This window comes from Prionailurus viverrinus, chromosome B2 (genome assembly GCF_022837055.1).
Source record: "Prionailurus viverrinus isolate Anna chromosome B2, UM_Priviv_1.0, whole genome shotgun sequence".
Classification (NCBI taxonomy): Eukaryota; Metazoa; Chordata; class Mammalia; order Carnivora; family Felidae; genus Prionailurus; species Prionailurus viverrinus.
In genome coordinates, this window is record NC_062565.1 from 106,690,710 (window position 1) to 106,696,709 (window position 6,000).

Here is a 6,000-nt window from a genome sequence, read left to right on the forward strand (position 1 = left end):
CTTCGGTGTGGAAAGCCTCTTTGTTTTCCTGCAGTTAGGCTGGTTGCTACTCTGTATCCATTTCTTACATTGAGCCCCTCTGCAACCCAAGGAATCTATGAATCCTTCCCCAAATACAGACGGAATCAGTTTGCAACCCAAACACACACTGCTGGAACTTTTCTTTGAGGCTGTTAATTTTGGCAAATGTGTCCCTCAGTTTAGTCCTCTGTCTGGTGATGATATGTTGGCTTGGTTCCTCTATGGGAATTACGTGGTTGCACAGAGGAAATGGTGGCACTAATGCTTTCATGTCCTGAGGCCCAAAGACAGCTGGTCATTGTCACAGGTGAGTTCTGCAGTTGCCGTTTGGTTTTTATTCATGTTGTTGTTGTTCTATATTGTTTTAATATCTCCCTGTCTTAGTTGCTTTCTGTTCCAATGACTCTTCCACAAGGTTGCCCAGAGGTTTTTTTGTTTGTTTGTTTGTTTTTTTAATATTTATTTATTTTTGAGAGAGAGACAGAGACAAAGACTGAGGGAGTCACAGAATCCAAAGCAGCCTCCAGGTTCGAGCTGTCAGCACAGAGCCTAACGTGGGGCTCGAACTCATGAACCGCGAGATCATGACCTGAGCTGAAGTTGGATGCTTAAGCGACTGAGCTACCCAGGCGCCCTGAGTTTGTTTCTGTTTTTCCTTTTTCAGGAACAAAATCTAATAGTTGTTCAGGTTGTTCTCCTGTACTCCCTGCTAAAAATTTCAGGTGGACATGCCTGCATCTGGTTTGTTAGTTGACTTTATTATAGTCAGTGTATGAATATATGGCCTTTTGTTTGTTCCCTTATTACTGGCATTTTAGCTTGTTTCAACTTTGTTTCTAATATTGCAAAAGACATTTATGCAGGTCTTCTTTGGTATCAGTGAAAGAGAACAGATACCAAAATACTTTGGAATGTTTGAAGCGAACATTTTTTTTGTTTTTTTTTTTTTTTAAAGTTTATTTATTTTTGAGACAGAGAGAGACAGAGCATGAACAGGGGAGGGTCAGAGAGAGAGGGAGACACAGAATCGGAAGCAGGCTCCAGGCTCTGAGCCATCAGCCCAGAGCCCGACGTGGGGCTCGAACTCACGGACCGCGAGATCGTGACCTGAGCTGAAGTCGGACGCTTAACCGACTGAGCCACCCAGGCGCCCCTGAAGCGAACATTTTCAATGATAGAAATTGTTAAATACTCAAAGTTGTTGTGCCAATTTATCCCCTCTCCAGGAGTTTGTGAACATTCCCATATTCCCACATCATCTCAATACTGGGATGGCACTTTTGCCAATTTGATGGGGGGCCAGATAGCATTGAATTGCTTTAACTTGTATCTCTCTGACTGCAAGGAGGTCAAGCATTTGAAATGTTTATCTCAGGAGGAATTCCCTTTCATATCTTTTACCGATTTTCATTTTGGTTTGTCGTTTTTCTTCTGTTGATTTTTAAGAATCTTGTGTATACTTAAGTTAATAATCTTTGTTTTATTGCATGTATGTACCGCAAATATTTTCTCTCATTCTGAGGCTTGCCTTGAAGTTTTAAATTTTGATGGGGCGCCTGGGTGGCTCAGTCGGTTAAGTGTCCGACTTCGGCTCAGGTCATGATCTCAAGGTCCGTGAGTTTGAGCCCCGCGTTGGCTCTGTGCTGACAGCTCAGAGCCTGGAGCCTATTTCCGATTCTGTGTCTCCCTCTCTCTCTGACCCTCCCCTGTTCATGCTCTGTTTCTCTCTGTCTCACAAATAAATAAACGTTAAAAAAAATTTTTTTTAATTTTGATATAATTAAGTTTACTAGTCATTTTTCTTTATGATTTATGACTTTAATGCTTTTCTAAGAACTCCTTCTCTCTTGTAAGGTCATGTAGACATGCTCCCATAATTTGTTCTAAAATGTTTCAAGTTTTATTCCCATTTAGGTCTTTAATTCATCTGGATTTCATTTTTCTAAATGGCATGAGAAGGAAATCTAAAATACTTCCTTTATCAGATGGATAGCCTTCATCCAAACACCTCTTACTTTGTATATAAGCCCATATTTTCCTTGTGAACTTGCAATGTCCTGTCAGATAAGATCAGATGTGTGAATATATTTCTGGGTTCTCTGTTCTGTTCCACTGACCTATTTGAACCTATCTGTGCCAATACTATGCAGTTTGAATGGGTATTGCCACATTAAATCTTCATAGCTGACAAAGTAGTCCCCCTTTTTTTATACTTCAGAATTATTTGGGGAACTCTTGGCTATTCCACTAGGAAAGGCTTATAGAGGTCTGACAAAATGTGTGGACTTTGACTGGGATTGCATTTGATATAGACTAAATCTGACAGGACAGAGTTCTTTTAAATACTGATTTTTCCTTCCACAAACATGCTATAGCTTTCCATTTTTTTCAGATCTTCTTTTATATCCCTCAGTAAAATTTTACAATTTTTTCCATAAAACCCCTATCTATCATTTATTAAATTCATTTCTTGATACGTTATCATTTTTCTTATCTTATCATTCTATCTAGGACCTTGAATACAATGTTGAATTTCAGTGGTGACTGTGGGAATTCTTGTTTTGTTTTTGAATTTAAAAAGAATGCTTTTGAAAAAATAATTTAAAAAGAATGCTTTTGCATTTTCACAATTAGATAGAAGATTTACTCTGTGGTAGATACCCTTTGCTGGATTCACACAAAATCGTTCTATTCTTAATTTTTATTTAAATCACAGATGCATGTTGGGTTTTATCAAGTGCTTTTTTGCATCAATGAATATCACCAAATGTTTCCCCCTTTAATTTTTTTTATTGTGGTAAATAATTGTAATTCTAGGTCAAAAAGTTATAGATGTGTCTTGTCTTTTTGTAAATAGCATGTAAGAGGATTTTTTAAAATTCCTGTACGACTACTTCCTGACCTTCTGGCACTTCAAGATGCTCCAGACTCATCTTGTATTTTCCCTGCTCCAACCATAGGACTAGCTATTCCTCAAGGAGCCTGTTTCTTTTTATTAGAGAATGGCCTTTAGAAAGTACGACTGGCCACCAGGTATGTTCACTGCTGTCGGGGTACCCTAGCCCTCTCAGTGGACAGAGTTAGGGAGTATATAACTGTATATAACTATGTCTGTACTGAGTTTTAATTTCTAAATTTGTGGTTGTAACTTCACGCAGGTGATGACAAATTGAACCTAATATCCAGGCATGGCTTTCAGTTTCAGTTCATTGAGGGCAACTCTTTTTCCATTCTTCATCCAGTGCTGCCAGCCTGCTTTCCATGGTGTATTCTTGGGCCAGTAAGCACAGGTGTTCTCTCTGTTTCCTGGACTGGACTCTTTCTGTCTCCTATCTTCAAGCAGAGTGCTCCATTCCCAATATCCCACTGAACACACATTTGTAGCCTCACCCATCATCGTCTCTCAGGCACCAGATTCTACCCCCACCTCATGTCTGATACTCCTCAGGGTTATTTTTCTTTTGTTAGTGCTTCAATCTTAAGTTTCTTCATAGTTTCGGTTACCGATGGGTATTGTTTTCTTATTCGAAACTTTAGTAAGGATAAGAAGAAATATCTGATGTTGTACTGTATCTAATATTATCGTGTGTGTGTGTGCGTGTGTGTGTGTGTGTGTGTGTGTGTGTGTGTGTATCTTCACATTGGCTTCATCTGCTCTGTTGAACAGAAATTCTATTTACAGCTAAGGAAACAAACACTAGAAAATTTATGTGACCCCAAATCACATAGAAACGTAGGGCCAGACTATCTGCACTCTCATCTCTAAGCTTCCCACTTTACTTTCTTGCTCCTGTGGTAACTGTAATAGTTTCACAAAATTTTAAGCCTCTTCATATATGAATTTTTCTTTCCAGAAACTAACTCATTTCTAAAAACTTCCAGAATTCTATACTGTGATTAACTTTCCTTGAAATGTTGCTGTATAACTGATCGGGGAAGGCAGAAAATCACAATAGACTGAGGATGGATTCCCTTTCATTCTAGGACAATCTGCAGTAGATTTAATTTGCAAGCCTAATTACGGAATAGAACAGTGCTTGGGAAACACAAATACCCCTAAAATGGGAGAGTTCCTCTAGAACTCAAATATTAGCCATATACAGACTCCTGAATTTGTTGGAGTCTATATAGACAATACTTATAGCCCTTCATTTTAAAGGTATTTTATTTTTATAAATTTTTTTTAATGTTTATTATTTTTGAGAGAGAGAGAGAGAGAGAGAGAGAGAGAGAGAGAGACAAAGCATGAGCAGGGGAGTGGCAGAGAGAGACAGAGACACAGAATCTGAAGCAGGCTACAGGCTCTGAGCTGTAGAGCCCAAAGCAGGGCTCAAACCCACAAACCATGAAATCGTGACCTGAGTTGAAGTCTGGTGCTTAACCATCTGAGCCACCCAGGCACCCCTTTAAAGGTATTTTAAATGATTAGATTTAAAATGTCTAGATTTGTTGTTAGGAATCTCTTGTGGTTTGTTTCCCTCTCTTTTCTTTTTACCCCCCCTTTCCATATGTTCATCTGTTTTGCTTCTTAAATTTCACACATGAGTGAAATCTTATGGTATTTGTGCTTCTCTGATTGACATTTCATTTAGCATAATACATTCTAGCTCCATCCATGTCATTACAAATGGCAAGATTTCATTCTTTTTGATGGTTGAGTAATATCCCATTATACACACACACACACACACACACACACACACACCACATCTTCTTTATCCATTTATCAGTCGATGGACATTTGGCCTCTCTCCATAGTTTGGCTATTGCTGATAATGCTGCTATAAATATTGGGGTGCATGTACCCCTTCGAATCTGTAGATGGAGGGAGGGAGGTGGGAGATAGGCTAGATGGGTGATGGGCATTAAGGAGGGCACTTGTGATGAGCACTGGGTGTTGTATGTTCTTGATGAATCACTGAATTCTGCTCCTGAAACCAATATTGTGCTGTATTTTAACTAACTAAAATTTAAATTAAAACAAACAAACAAAAATAAAATGTCTGGATTTAGAGATATAGGTAAAATTCTGAACTTTCTCTTAGCAAGGAAGAGGCTGATGTGGGGCGTACCAAAATGGGAGTAAATATTTGTTTCATGGTTAAAAAGCTCTCCCTCTTCATCGTGCTTCATCAGTTCTCCCTTATTGCAGAGTCTTTGTAACTGTTGATTGCCTATTTATGCCTGTCTCATGGCATTTAAAAAGTGCTAATACTAAGAAAACCAAATACTCCCCAAATTAAAAGTCTTTATTGATAAGACAAGTTGTATGAAATAAGTCAGTTAAACACTGTAAGTTTATAATTTTTTGCTGAGAAACAAGTAAAGACAAAACAAACAAACAGAATAACCTCCTCTTGACCTCTAACTAAACTTCTCTATTGATACCAGATAGGTATCAGATATAAAACACGACTGACACTTCAGGACTCATATTATTTTTAAACAGAAGAAACGACCCTATCAAAAATGAATTCTACATAATCCACTGCTATAATGTGAGAATCACTTAACTAGATTTCTTTCTTTAATCTGACATTGACGTTAATGATCTGTAAAGCTGATTAAAATTCAAGGATCAGTGATGGATGGGTAAACCACAAAAGTGACTTTTTAAGCCTAAATTCTCCATTTTTTTTTTTTTTTGGTAGCAAATATCATGTATCATGGAGCTTTGGTATGTACTTGTGGGTTTCTCAAAAGTAAGTCTGAAATTAACAGTGTCCTTGCTTGTTTTATGGAAAATTATTAAACCTTTAAAAATATTTATTAAAATATAGTCACTGGAGCTGTATTTCAATTGACTTATCCTAAGAACCAAAACGTAATATACAACCGGAGGATTTTTCTTCATTCGTTACGACTGAATATCAAAGTCTGATTAATGTTAGCTGGAGATGACAGAGTCCATTGACTGTCAATATTTATGCAGCGAAAAATTTTTACTCATCCGCATAGTCTGGCAAATATTAAGGGAAG